Source organism: Meles meles, chromosome 3 (assembly GCF_922984935.1).
Source record: "Meles meles chromosome 3, mMelMel3.1 paternal haplotype, whole genome shotgun sequence".
NCBI lineage: Eukaryota > Metazoa > Chordata > Mammalia > Carnivora > Mustelidae > Meles > Meles meles.
This window is the reverse complement of record NC_060068.1, coordinates 178,869,608-178,883,371: the sequence shown is the minus strand read 5'-3', so window position 1 is coordinate 178,883,371 and position 13,764 is coordinate 178,869,608. Positions and strand designations below refer to the sequence as shown.

At 43.1% G+C, this 13,764-nt stretch overlaps 1 protein-coding gene across 2 annotated transcripts in view; it reads left to right on the top strand.

Annotated features, from left to right (window-relative positions):
- The window catches only part of ADCY2 (adenylate cyclase 2), a 407,413-nt gene that overhangs the window by 4,967 nt on the left and 388,682 nt on the right, over positions 1-13,764 (top strand). The gene's annotated exons all lie outside the window — the stretch shown is intronic.

The window sequence follows — 13,764 nt, the reverse complement described above, 5'->3', positions numbered from 1 at the left end:
TTACGTGGCAGGTGTTTGTAATTGCAACCAGTAATTCACAAGTCATTTTAGTTATGATTTAACTGTTGTTTAAACAAAAGATAAGGGAAAAACTGTAATTTTCTTCAGGAAAGGTGGTTGCCATTTAGAGGGCTAACAAGAAAGGCTCTGGGAGCCTCCTTGGGATATTAAAATGCATAATTAAATATCTGCAAGGTACCTAGTCTTCTCCCTTTAAAAAGGCAGAGAGGGTAATGGTTGAGAGCGTCTATCTCCATTGACCCTTTGGCTTTGTCCCTTTCCCTCTATGTGATCTTTGGCAAATTGTTTAACTCTCTGTGCCTCTGTTTCCTTGTGCGTAAAATAGAATGGTACCTGCCTTCTGAGGCGATGGTCCAAATCAGTCCATGTGAAGCACTTAGAGTTATGCCTGGTGTGGAACGTGCCCCCAGGAGCTGATGTCCCTAGTGGGTCTTTAGTTGCATTTTTATCATTGCTGTAAGGAACATGTCACATAGCCTTCAAGCTGGGAGGGCGCTCATTCTAGATGAGGACACCGAGACCCAGAGAAGTGAGGTCCTTTCTTCAAGGTCTCCCAGGTGCAGTGCTCTGGCCAGATGCAGGGCCCTTGGGTTTTCACTGGGAGCTGTACCAGATGTGGGTGCAGATCTGGAATTCCCAGCCCCCGTCCTGGCATGACAGCAGTTCCCCTGTTGGGAGTTCATCCTGATGTGAATGTCCTCAACTGTCATTCTGTGTGATGGCGTTACACGCCACTGCTTTTCTCCTTTCACGTTAAAACAAATCTTGGTAGAGATGCTTCCTGACGATGAGCTCAGTGAGGTGGGTGTCATTTATTTTCATTATGCCGAATATTCCCAGCGTCTTTCCCATTAAGTGGAGGATTTGTCTGTGGCCATGCTTTTGATGTCTGAGAAGTCACTGGCATAAATCCTGTGGCGTATAAAATCATTCCCAATTGATCGATCTGTGAAATCTACGGATTCTTCCTGATATTTTCAAGTCACTCTATTTGAGAGGTAATAATACTGTTAGCACTGGTCTGTTACTCTGTTAAAGGTGTTTGATGGCGGGATTAATCACTTTGGTATGTTTGATTAGTAATGGCTAGTGGTAGAGTTTACACTGAGTGTCTGTGAACGATCTGCTCGTCCTTTCTAGAACTTGATATCGGCATCAGCAGGCGCCGTTCATTGGACTTCCTCCCTCTCCTTCACTGCCATTTACCGAGCGCCTCCTGGGGCCAGTTCTGGGACTGGTGTCCCCCTGGATAGAGCTCCAGCCGGAAGTGGCTCCGCTCTGATGCACTGACGTCATCCTTCCATTGCTGTTTCCCTCCCAGGATAATGTGAGCCTGGACGCCAGGGGCTGAGAGCACCTGCCTCTGACTCTCCAGCTCCACAGTGTCCCCATGGCTGCCCTCCCCCAGAGACCTCCCCCTCTCTGAGTGCTTGCTCAGCTTCTCCGTCTCGAGCTTCAACCGTCCACCTTTGCTGCACGTTCCCATCCATGGGGCTTTCTGCCTCTGACGCCCTCAAGTGCTAGAACATTGTGACATCATCTCACCACCGCTTTACCGTCGTCTGACATCCAGAATAGTTTTGTGAGCTTGCCTTCTCTCCTCCACTAGCTGTTAGTTCTTTCCGGGCAGAACCCGAGAGCCCCGCGTCTTAACGAGGCGCTAGCCGTGGCCGAGGCGCGTGGCGATTGGACGTGTAATTTATGGGGTGGGTCCGGTTTCCTTCGCAGCTGCTGTTGCCATCGTGCAGCCTACGGTTTCCCAGTGCAAAACTCTCCTGATGGACCTGGATTGGGGTCTGCTCTGGCACGCAGTGTGTGTCCCTGACAGATTAATTTACCTGCCGCAGGCTCAGATGCTTCATCCGTGAGACAGTACGAGGAGCACAGGCAGGCTTGGGAGCTCTAGGGATCTGTTGGATCCTTTGAACATTTAGACAGTGCTAGGCACACATGCACCCAAAGCCAGTGCAGGTCACCGTTGTCGGTCTCTTTGTACCACAGACGGTGTTCCTTGTCGAGGTCTCCTTAGATGTTGTTCTGGCTGAAAACCACATGAAGACTAGGATTCTTAAATCTGGGTAGAAGGAGCCTGGCATGTGTGTCTAACGATCTGATAAACATTGTGCATAAATTTTGAATTACTAACCATAGATGGAGAAGCATAGTTTAATTAAAAGTCACAATTTAACACCTTTTTTTTTTTTTTTTGATTTTCTAGTGCTAAAATTCATGCTACATTGACCTATTGCTCTCATATTTCTCCATTTGTTAGCTTTGGGTAATGGTATATAAAATTGCCAACAGTAATTACATATTTACAATGTGATTTCTTGGTTTTAAACCAGGAAATTGACACACCCCTAGGAATTCTGGCTCGCAACCACCAGGTGCATTTAGGAGGAGAGAAAAAGATTGTTGGGTCAGCTCAGGTGTTTTGTATTTTGATTAAATTGAAGGGTGGATAATGTTGCTTCTCTGCCCTCTTTGTATAAGGATATGATTAAAAAAAAATCACAAGGAAGGGAAAGAGGAGACATTCTGAAAAAACTTCATGAGTCTAGCCATTGCTGGCAGCACTGTAAATAATTTTTTTTTTTGCTCCTACATTTCACTTGGGCTTACACTTCTGACCCTAGAAGCCATACTCAGGTGAGAGAGTGACAGAAGCAGTAATGGGAACCATCCCCTGAGAAACCATTGTGAGCAAATGCCAACTAGTTTTCTCACTTTGCCCAGGTGTCTGGAACAATGGTATGGCCCAAGATAGAACTAAAATATAGACCCCGGTCGATGCTCTTATGGATACATACGGCCCCTTGTATCTTAGAATCGAACCACATCACTTTTAAAAAACTTGGTGCTAGAAATGGGAATTGGCAATTATTAACACAATGAAAACATACTGGATGAATGATTTATTGTATTTGAAACATGCAGACATAAAGTACAATAGCTTCTTTTTAGAACAGTGAAAGTCCTGGGATTTCTCAAGAGAGAATCCTGTGAATGAATCAAATCTCTGTGGTCACCACCTGCAGGAGGTTGCTGGTGGGGGAGGTCGTGGATCAGCGCTTTTGGGACGGGGCTTTGACCGCAGAGGTCTCCTACCCATTCCCGTAATGTCCTTTACTGCCCCGCAGATGTGGTGATGTTAGGACACTTCAGCTACAAAAGCCAGAGCTCCAAGGCTCTGCCTCTTATTTCTATGTTCCCTCCCGCCAAGACTGAATTATCGTTGTGTGTGTTTTAAATGTCTGTATTATTATTTTGTAAAGCTGTATAAAAAATAAGGGGCACAGTAAGATTTCAAGCTGCTAACGATCCGCGGACATCATAAAGGAAACGTTTCAGACTACTTCACTACTAGAACCAGTAATGATGTTGCATATTCAGAGAATAAAGGAGTCAGGTGAATACTCAGGAAAGAGGTAAGAGTTTCGGACGTGTGGTGGGTCAGATGTCTAATCCTTCCCCATCATCGGCTTGCAGTTCAGTCACGTACAACAGCCACGTTCATCAGAATTGAACGTTGGGTACCCAGAACGGGATTTGACCAATTTGATTGTTCTTTGATTTTTAAGCAGGATTCTCATCAGTCTCTCTCAGGATTCCTTATTTATGCATATTAAAGTAAACACCCATGAGCCCAGTCCAGACTAGAATATGTCCAGTAACATAGTTTAGTTCGTATGTCATTCCTAGCCCGTTCCCTTGCCTGCCGCAGAAGCAACCTTCATATTGCACTTTTTGTCGTCATTCTGTTGGGATTTTTTTGTTCGTTTTATCATATATACACATGCATGTGTACATACAAATACATGTTATATATGTTATATATATTAATGGATTATATTAATATTAATATTAATTAATATTAATATTAATTAATTAATATTAATATTAATATTAATATATATTAATGTATATGGTGTGAGGTAGTGATGGGATCATTTACATTTTTCTCCTTAAGGTGAATGAATTTTTATTAACCGCATTTAGCTATTTCCCCACATCTGTCATGTCAAATTTCCATATATGAGTGATTTGTTATGTGTTCTCTCTTCTGTTCCATTGGTTAATTTTTGTTTGTTTGTTTTTATCCCCGAGTATTGCATGTGCGCCCGCGCGCGCGTGCACAAACACACACACACACACATAAACTCTATAATTACTAAAGCTTTATCACCCGTCTTTAGATTAAGCAGGGCAAGTAACATTCAACTCCCTCCAGTGTTTCTTGGTTACTCTTGACCTTTTTTCTTCTCTATAAACTTCATAGTCATCTTTTGTCAACCTCCATAGGAAAAACTCAACTGGGATTTTGTTAGTGTCATATTGAATCTCTTGATTCATTGATTAGAATTGATATTTTATGATGCTCAGTTTTTCTGCCCGTGAACAACGGAGCATCTCCCTATTTACCTGTGTGCTTTAGTGAAGTTTTACAGTTTATATATGTTACTCTGTGACTTGCAGTCTTACCCTTTGTGTCAGTGAAATGTACATTCAGGTTTCCTGTGTAGATAATCATATCACCTGAAGTAATGAGACTTTTATTTTCTTTTCCTAGTACAAAGATCTTAAGTTTCTATTTCTTATATTATTGTATGGGCTAAGAACTCTAAAATTATATTTACGGAATTGGTGATTGTGGGTATCCTTGCCTTCTTCCTAATTTTAAAGAGAGTCGCTTCATAGTTTGTTTAGGATAATATTGGTTTTGTAGATCTCCTTTGAGATTTCCTTTTGATACATTTTACACAAAAAGTTCAAATGTGATTGGGTGCTGAATTACTAAATTGAAGTGATTGTATTTGCTTTTTAAGTTGTTTTTTAATCCTTCTATGTAATGAATAATAATTATAGATTTTCTAATATTTAACAATTTTTATGTTCCTGAGGCAAACTGCATTTTCATGACATCTCTTATAAAATTTTGGATGTGATGTGCTAACATTTCGATTAAGGGTTTTGCAAATACATTTTTTTGTGAAGTGAGTTTGGAATATTCCTTCATGAAACTATCATTTTTTAAAAAACATTTTATTTATTTATTTGACAGAGAGAGAGATCACAAGTAGGCAGAGCAGCTGGCAGAGAGAGGGAGGGGAAAGGAGGTTCCCTGCTGAGCAGAGAGCCCTATGCAGGGCTTGATCCTAGGACGCCGGATCATGACCCGAGCTGTAGGCAGAGGCTTTAATCCACTGAGCCACCCAGGTGCCCCAAACTATCATTTTTTAAAAAGTTTTGATAGTCTTATAAAATAAATCAGGAAGCATGTCTTCTTTTTCAGTTTTCTGTAAGAGTTTAAAGTTTTTGGCACATTGGAAAGAGTTGATAGAATTTGCCTGGGCAACTACTTGGGCTTCTTGTTTTCTTTGTAAGGAGATTTAAAAACTTCCATTTCAGTATTGTTGATATTAAATGGATTGTTCATTATTTCTAATTCTATGTCTTGAGTCACTTTCAATAAGATATTTCTAGGAATTTTTGCTTTTCATCCAAATTGTCAAATTTAATAGTATGCATTGATAATACTGTTCTCATTTACATATATTCTGTCTTTGGTTTTTACTTATAACATTCTTTCTTTCTTTCTTTCTTTTTTTTTTTTAAAGATTTTATTTATTTATTTGACAGACAGAGATCACAAGTAGGCAGAGAGGCAGGCAGAGAGAGAGGAGGAAGCAGGCTCCCTGCTGGCAGAGAGCCCGATGTGGGGCTCGATCCCAGGACCCTGAGATCATGACCTGAACTGAAGGCAGAGGCTTTAACCCACTGAGCCACCCAGGCACCCCTCCTAGGGCTGTCTTAACAAATTACCACGAAGCCAGCGGCTTCTGCTCGTGTTTCATTGGCCAAAACATGGTTACTTCGAACTTCCAAGGAGGTCAGAAAGCGCTTCCCAGAAGGAACCTGGAAGATGGAAATAGGGGTATTTCCGAAGTGCCCTGACCATCCCGTCTTCCTTTGCTTTTTCTGGGCTGCTTCTTTTGTTGTTGTCCTTTGTGTTTGCTTTGTTGTTGTAGTTTCTGAAGGCGGATTTGCAGAGTTCCTTCGCTTCTGGCCTGCTTGTTTCAGTGGAAAGCCGGGTGCCCGCCGGGAGCATTAGGAATCAGCAGAGCGGTGCAGGGAGAGCTGAGGACCCGAGCTCCTGCAACTGCGCGAGAAGGCCTCCCGGGGGGTTCCTGAGAGCGGTTACCCTTGTGTGGCACCCACTTGTGTGAGCGCGTAGCCAAATGACTGGTGAGGGGCCAGGTCTGGGCTGCACACAGATCCCTGGAGAGTCAGGGGAAGCTGGGGGCCCCGGGCTCTTCCTCGTGTATCTCCGACCATCTGTGACCAGCGGGCTCACCTTCCTGGGGCTGCTTTGCTTCCACCTCCCGCATCTCAGGCGAGCACCGCCCAATGCCAGTCCCCGTCTAGGAGCATTCGGGGAAGGGGGATGCTGGGAAGTCGCTTTCATCAATTTGATGATAGAACGATCCAGCAGTCGACTGCTCGTCTCCTGGGCACCGTGCGCACCACTGCAAACTCTGCTTTCCTTCTGGGTAAAGAAGGCAGCACGATCATGCTTCCACCTAACGCGGTGCAGCTCTTCTCCGTACAACTGAAAACAGGCCAGCCAGCTCCCTAAAAGAGGATGTAGAAGGCCACTTTGTCCACTTCAGTGACGTTCGTTTCTCATCTGTCTAAGGACTGTGTCCTTTAAACATCCTTTTTCTTCCAGACTTGAGTACAGAAGCTGTTCATACACTACTCGTGCATCTCATATCATAGCAGAGGGAGCAGAAGAAAAATAATTACGTAATATGTGCACACACACGCACACACACACACGCAAACACATTCATACCAGCCCAAGGAAGAGATGGTCATGGCTCCTCCCGTGTTCTCCAGCTGATCACAGGGATGGGGCTCGTGTTCTAACGCCCATTCCCTTTGCCCTGTGCAAGCACCTTATCCGATCCCATTTCCTTGGCAGGTGGGGTGACAAACAGTTGCTTTACCTGGTACTTTGCATATAGACTGTACTTGTTAAACATGTCCGTGAACTTTTATCACCGGGTATGGGAGCAAACGAGAAACCCTGCAATCTGCATTCTGTCATCCTCTTCCCTTCCCTGCCCGCATCGTGCATGAGCAGCCCAGTTTTTCTTGGTAGTGTCCATCAGTCACCCAGCCGTACTAAAAGCTCTTCTCTACCCACCGGTTCAGTGACATTAGTTGCTTAGAGTGGCCAGATTGCAATCTCTGTGTCCAATTTAATGGAAACATTATTGAGTTCCCTGGTGGACGCTGTCCTCCTTTGGCAACTAAGCCCTCAAAACTGGAACAGCCTTCAATTATAGGATTGAGAATGGGAGTTTACAGGAGTGGACGGCCCCTCCTGCTTCCACCCCCCGATTCCCAGACCTGTGTGGATCCTGGCAGTGGTAGAGTCCGTGCCTTGCCTTGGTGGCTCTTTCCAAGCATCCGTTTTGTCCCAGGGGGTATCTCCGAGCCTACCTGGTGTCGCCCCTAGGCCGGTACCATCACTGAGGCTTAAGAAGCTCATTCTCTCCTTCCATGAGGGAAGCTGCTTTAGAGCGATGAGGAACCGGGTTAGATCAGCGAATTCCAAGAGCATAAGCTCATCGTCATGCATCACTTGCTGTAAATGAATGTTTCTGTCAGAAGCCATGCTCTGTGAAATACCTTGCGAGTGGAGAGCGCGTGGGGAAAGTCCATATATGGTGGTTTGGGTGGAAGCATTACGGACAGGAAAGCAAACCCATATCCACAGTAGGTTCAGTTGAAGCGAAAACAAATGTCTGTGCCATCCATCAGTTGTAATCGACCTGCCGTGGATGGCCGGCTGGTCCTCCAGAGGGTGGCACACTTAAAGGGGCTTGGAGTTACAGTGCTTCCATCGTCTTCCTTTGGGTGGCCCCCAGTATATTCTGCAGAACCGGCATCACCCAGACCTTCATTTTTATTTCCTCGGGCAGCAGGTCGTAGGGAACTCTGCATGAGGCTGTAGATTCAGCTCGAGGGGGACAGGGCAGGCAGTGTGGCCGGACCGGTGCCTACGAGTACTGGCGACGTTTGCTCCTACAGCTTACTTGTGCCTTCAGAGTCTACCTGAGCCCTAGCTCATGCAGCCCCCCTCCGTCTGCTGGTGGAGTGCTGCTGTGCACATCCGTATCATGCCTGGGGGGTCACCAAACAGTCCCATACACATGAGCAGGTTGGACTGCGGGGAGACTTGGTGTTGGTCCATGGTCAGTGTTCAGTCCCTTTTGAGGTTGGTAATGATTCAGCAACTGTTTCTCAAAAGGAGAGTATCTGTAGAATCACAGAGAATTCTTCAGTAAAGGACTGGTTTGGATGGAGAAGCGGGTTCTTTCAGGGAAATCTGTGAAGCCAAACTTGGCTAGTCACTGTAGGTGACCAAGATGGAGGAACCCGATGGAGATGTTTCTGGGAAACCCATGCTTCTGTGTAGCTGCTACCGCTCTGCTTCCATGGCCACGTGTCTGCTGGACCACTGTTCACCAGTGGCTAGAAGTTGGGCACAGAAGCAGGGTATGAGGCGGGGCAGTGAGGACAAGATGCAGCCTTGCCTGGCCCTCTGTGACTGCCTGTCATCCTGTCCGACTTTGAAGACTTTAGGTGAGGACTTGCTGCGTTTCCACCTCCTAGATCCAGCACACATTTCTCTTCCATTCTTTTTCTTTTTTTTTTTTTTCCAGTTTAGAGTTGTGCTTTTTGTGTTACAAATATGTGATTATTTTTAATTTATGTTTTTGTTATAAACTGCTAATTTAAAATTGTGATCACGGAACATGGGTCTCTGTGATACCTCTTCTTTGACACTTTTTGCAAATTTTTATAAATATTCCATGTGCACATGAGATATTGTTCTCCCTAAGGATGAGTGTGGAATTCCTTATTTACCCAGTAGGTCAAGTTTATTAATTATTACATTCAAATATTTTGCATCTTCTTAATTTTGATTGTTTTTTCTTTTGTTTGCTTGACCTATCAATAGCTAGATGGAGATGATGAAATCTTCTGCTCTTGGTAGATTAATTTACTTCTCCCCCTAGGTCTGTACATTTTTGCTTTATACATCTTGAGGCCATTTTATGAGTTCATAGAGGTTTAAAATTATTTTCATTGCCTTGGAATTGAGCATTTTATCATTTTATCTTTACCCTTAAAGTTTTTATTTTTTACTTAATGCATATTTCACTTATCTTTTTAAGTCTAGAAGTTAGACATTCTTTATTATAGTTTCAGATAGACAGTGTATGTTTGGTTGTGCCAATGTATTTACTGTTATATTTGTTCACCACCTTCTTCCATAGCATACAGTCCTTTTAGGATTATATAATTTTTTAGAAGTTCTTTTAAAGCAGGTTTCTCAATAGTAGATCCTGTTTTAAAAATAATTTTTAAAAATATTTTCATTTTTGCTCTTATTACCAAAAAAAGCACACACGTTTTCTTGGTGATATAAGGTTGACTGTTATTTTTCCTTCAAAAATCTGTCTTCACTGCCTTGCACTGTTGAAATTTCTGCTCTCATGTGAACTGTTGTTCTTTGTGGGCAGTCCTTCCTTTCCCTTTAAGCACTCTTAGGATTTTTTCTTTCATCTCTAATATTTTGCATTTTTACCATCATGGATATATGTTTGTATTTCTTTTTGCTTAACTGGCTGGAGTTGGTTTTTTATTAGTACTAGTGCTAATTAGTACTAGACATCCTCAAGGGATCTGTCTTTAGATATTTTATGTCCTCAAGTCTCTTCATTTTGTAATTTGGGAACTCCAATCAGACCTGTTCATACCTTCCTATTCATCTTATTCTATTCTCTGTGTCTTAGGCTTTTTATAATTTTTATCTCTTACATATTATAAAGTAATATGTATATTCTTTTGTTGCATTGTATATAAACTCTTCGTTTTAATCTTCTAGTTCACCAATTTTCTTTTTAACCATTGCTTTTTTCTGTTTTATGTCTCTATATTTTTTTCAATGGTTGAGCTTTTATTGACATGATTATATTGATCAGCTTTACAGGTTCCATTTTCTATGTGTTTGTACCTGATCGATTTCTGTTGTATGAGCATCCTTGAAAGTGCATCCTTTATTCCTTTAAATGTGTCAAATACGGCTATTTGGTATTCTCTGGCTGTCACTTTCAGTGTCTGCAGTCCCAGAGAATCTAAACCATTCGTTATTTCCTTGGACACTCGTTCTTGGTGACTGATCATTTTTGGCGATTTTTGTTTTAAGATGTTGACTGATTTTAATTGCTTGGAATACTGTGGTTCTAAGTGGGAAGGCTTTTGCCTAAGAATAGTTAGCTGCTCTTTCCAAGATAGCTGGGATGTACCCCATCTGAAGTTTACTCTGGCTCCCTTTGTCCACACTTGCTGTCCTGTGGATCTACACACTGCTGAGGCTCTCAGCCTCGGCATCTCCAGGGCACCTGCTGTCTACAGGGCAAGCCTGGTTCTCAATCCTCCCAGCTGCCCCTGTCGTTTGTGGTCTAGACTTCCTGTCTACATACCCACCCCTGCTGAGGGTTTAGCACTCATATTTTCTGTTTATCTGTTTTTTTTTGTTGTGTTGTTTGTTTGTTTGTTTTTTATAGGGGTGGGTAGGAAAGTGAGTTGGAGATCTTGTCTACCACTTGTAGAAACTAGCAGTCCCTTTAGGAATATTATTTGGAGTCTAGTTGTAGAAAGGAGAGTTCTTTAAAGTCTGATGCCCCATGGGAACCATTTATTATGTAAAACACACTTATTTCATGTCTTTATCCACATTCTTAAAATGTGAGTGAGAATGCTGGCCTGTGTAATAGGAACTGAGAATAAGTAAATATGGTCAAGACCATATTTTTAAAGTAAACACAAAAATTATAGATATGTGTAAGAAAAACCAGTCTGCACCTGCTTAGAAAGATGTATCTTCCACTATTTGCAGCCGCATGGGGGGACTTGTGAAGTGCAGACAAAATTATGGCCTGAGGTCTTGTTCTTTGGCTAGATGTCATTTGACTGCATTTATGTGGGTCTGTTTTATTCTGTTGGTCTACTGGTCTGTTCTTCTGCCAGGACCATCCCTGTCTTGATTACTGTAGTTTTATAGCGAAGTTCAAAGTCCAGTAGGGTCAGTCCTCCAAATTTTTTCTTGTTCTTCAATATTTGCTGTTTTGGGTGCTCTGTCTCCCCGTGCAAGCTTTAGAATCCATGTGTTGATATCTACAAAATAACTTGCTGCGGTTTTAATTGGGATTGCATTGACTCTACAGGCTAATTTGGGAAGAATTTACATCTTGACCATACTGTCTTCCTGTCCATGAGCATGAAGGATCTTTCCATTTATTGAGGTCTTTGATTTATTTCACCACAATTTTATAGAATTATTTGATCAGAATTTTTGTTTATTCCTTTCATACCTCATGATAAAATGGAGTAGGACTCTATATGTGGAAAAGAATGAAAAATACATTTTCTATTATATCACACACATGCATACATATGAATGAATGAAAATATGTATCTTTAGTCAAATGTTTATCACAGCTAAAAGCTCATTTATTTTTGCCCAGTGACAGGCCTTCAAAATAATTTGTGGTGGTCAATTATGATTTAGAGTGCAAAATGGGCACCATTCCAATAATGAACGGTCAGACTAGCCTTTGTGAGAAAGTATTGAGATTTGAAGGAAAGAAGGCCAGGATGGCCCTCATGGTAGTAATCTCTGTTGTTTTCGGTGCACCTGCATGTACTCAGTGCCCACTAGCCTTGCAGTATCCGTGTTGCTTTTTACATGAAGAGACAGGCTTGGCGAAGCTCGGTGCTCAACCTGAGTCACACGGAGGTAAGTGGGGATGGGACCCTACCTTCAGTCCGTTGGACTTCGAAGTATTTTTTCATAGAAAAGCAGTGTTTTGCACGAGACTGTCCTTTACCATGTAAATGAAAAGTAGTACTGTTTAACAAAAAAAAAAAAAAAAAAGGAAAAACGCACGTAGAAAAGAATGAAAATATAATCTGTTGCTCTATGGAAAAGCCTTTAAGAAACCAAAGAGCTGTCACAGAACACATGAAAGCGATGGGTACTTAATAGGCCTCGCAATTAGAAGCCCTCCCAAATTACTAGAAAATGCATTGGAAAGGAAAGGATAAAATGTTCCAGGGAACAAGCAAGAGGGACCCGTTATCATTACATAGATGATGCCATGCTCACGATCTCCCTATGGAGAGGCCTCTTCATATATTTCATTTAGTTTGTATTGTAAGGTGTTTTTTAAAAACATTTTTAAAGGCATTTGAATATGTTTTAGTAGCAATAAGGGCATTTTTCTACATTTCACTTAGTTTGTGTCATATGGAGAATTTTTTTTTTCTATTTAAAGCATGTTTTAAAGGCATTTGAGTGCTACTAATAAAGGCATTTTCATACGTTTCCTGTAGTTTGTGTGGTATGGTGAAGTTTTGTTTCCACCGAGGGAGGTGGGCTTGGGCTGCAGAAATGCATTTCATTGGGATTGACCGTGTTTTTAATGTTTTAGTTCATTTTATTTTAAGCTATGTTGTTTGTTTCATGCTATGAATTTTGAAAACTGAAGTAGCTCCGAAGAAAACAGCCAGGGGTGTGCCTCTGCGGCTTCGTCCGCCGTCCTGTCTGCCAGGAGCGGACCAGGGCAGGGAAGGGAACTTGGGATGCAGGCACTGGGGGGCCTTCCTGCATTTCATTTACTTCCCCCGGTGGGGGAGATGCGGGATGCCAGCAGTAAGACTGCGAAGGAATGTGGCTCGTACGCTTATACACTCTTTAATGAATGCTCTACTGTTTTTTTCCTTGATGCCCTATAAAAGATGCTATTTTGTGGAGAAGTCCTTATGAAAACTTGTTTGGAGTTTGAGTTCCAAAGGCAAATGCAGACTCAGCTGCCGGCTGCCCTCTTTCAGGAAGAGCCGGATTCTCCCGTGGGTTCGGGTTGGGGCCGGCAGCCTTTGGAGCAGGAGCCGGCCGGCCGGCCGCAGCCCCGGGCCAGCTGGGAGTCCAGCTTGCCCCGGAGGCTGGGGGATGTGGGTGAAGGGAGACACCATGCAGGGTCCAGCTCATCCGGCTGCGCATCTGCCCCCGGGACACACCACCGGCCCCCGGGGATCGTGGCGTGTGACTTAGGAGCCTTGGAAGTCCCTTTCCTCCCTCAAGATGGATTCAGAATTATAGTTTACAACTGTGTTAGCATCAACATGTGTGTGCCCTTTGACCCTAAGAGCTTATTTTTTTTTTATTTTGATTTTAAAAGACATTAAAACACCGTTGTGGACCCTTAGAAGTACTAGCGGACCCAGACGCTGTGTCTGCTGGGCTGCATGGGGAAGTCACCCTCAGCCCAGACAAGGCACTCCTCGGGGATGGGGACCCTGAAATTTAAAAAAATGTATATGTGATAGAGACTCCAGTATTTGAGACCCGAAACGGTATCTGTACTGGACCCAGCATGACGGGACCCTGTGTCTTCGTCTTGTTTCCAGACAAGTGCAGAGAGAGGCCAGGCGGTGCCGCTTCCCGCCGCTTTCCGATCCTTTCCGTGCCTTCACGTGCTAAGTTTCGCTTCACATCATTTTCAGTCTCTCTGGAGACACGAGGGCCAATGAAGACGATTGTTTCTCCCCGGACGGGGTTGATGGAATAAGTGACCGGTCATGCAGGACAATGGCCATCCCGGT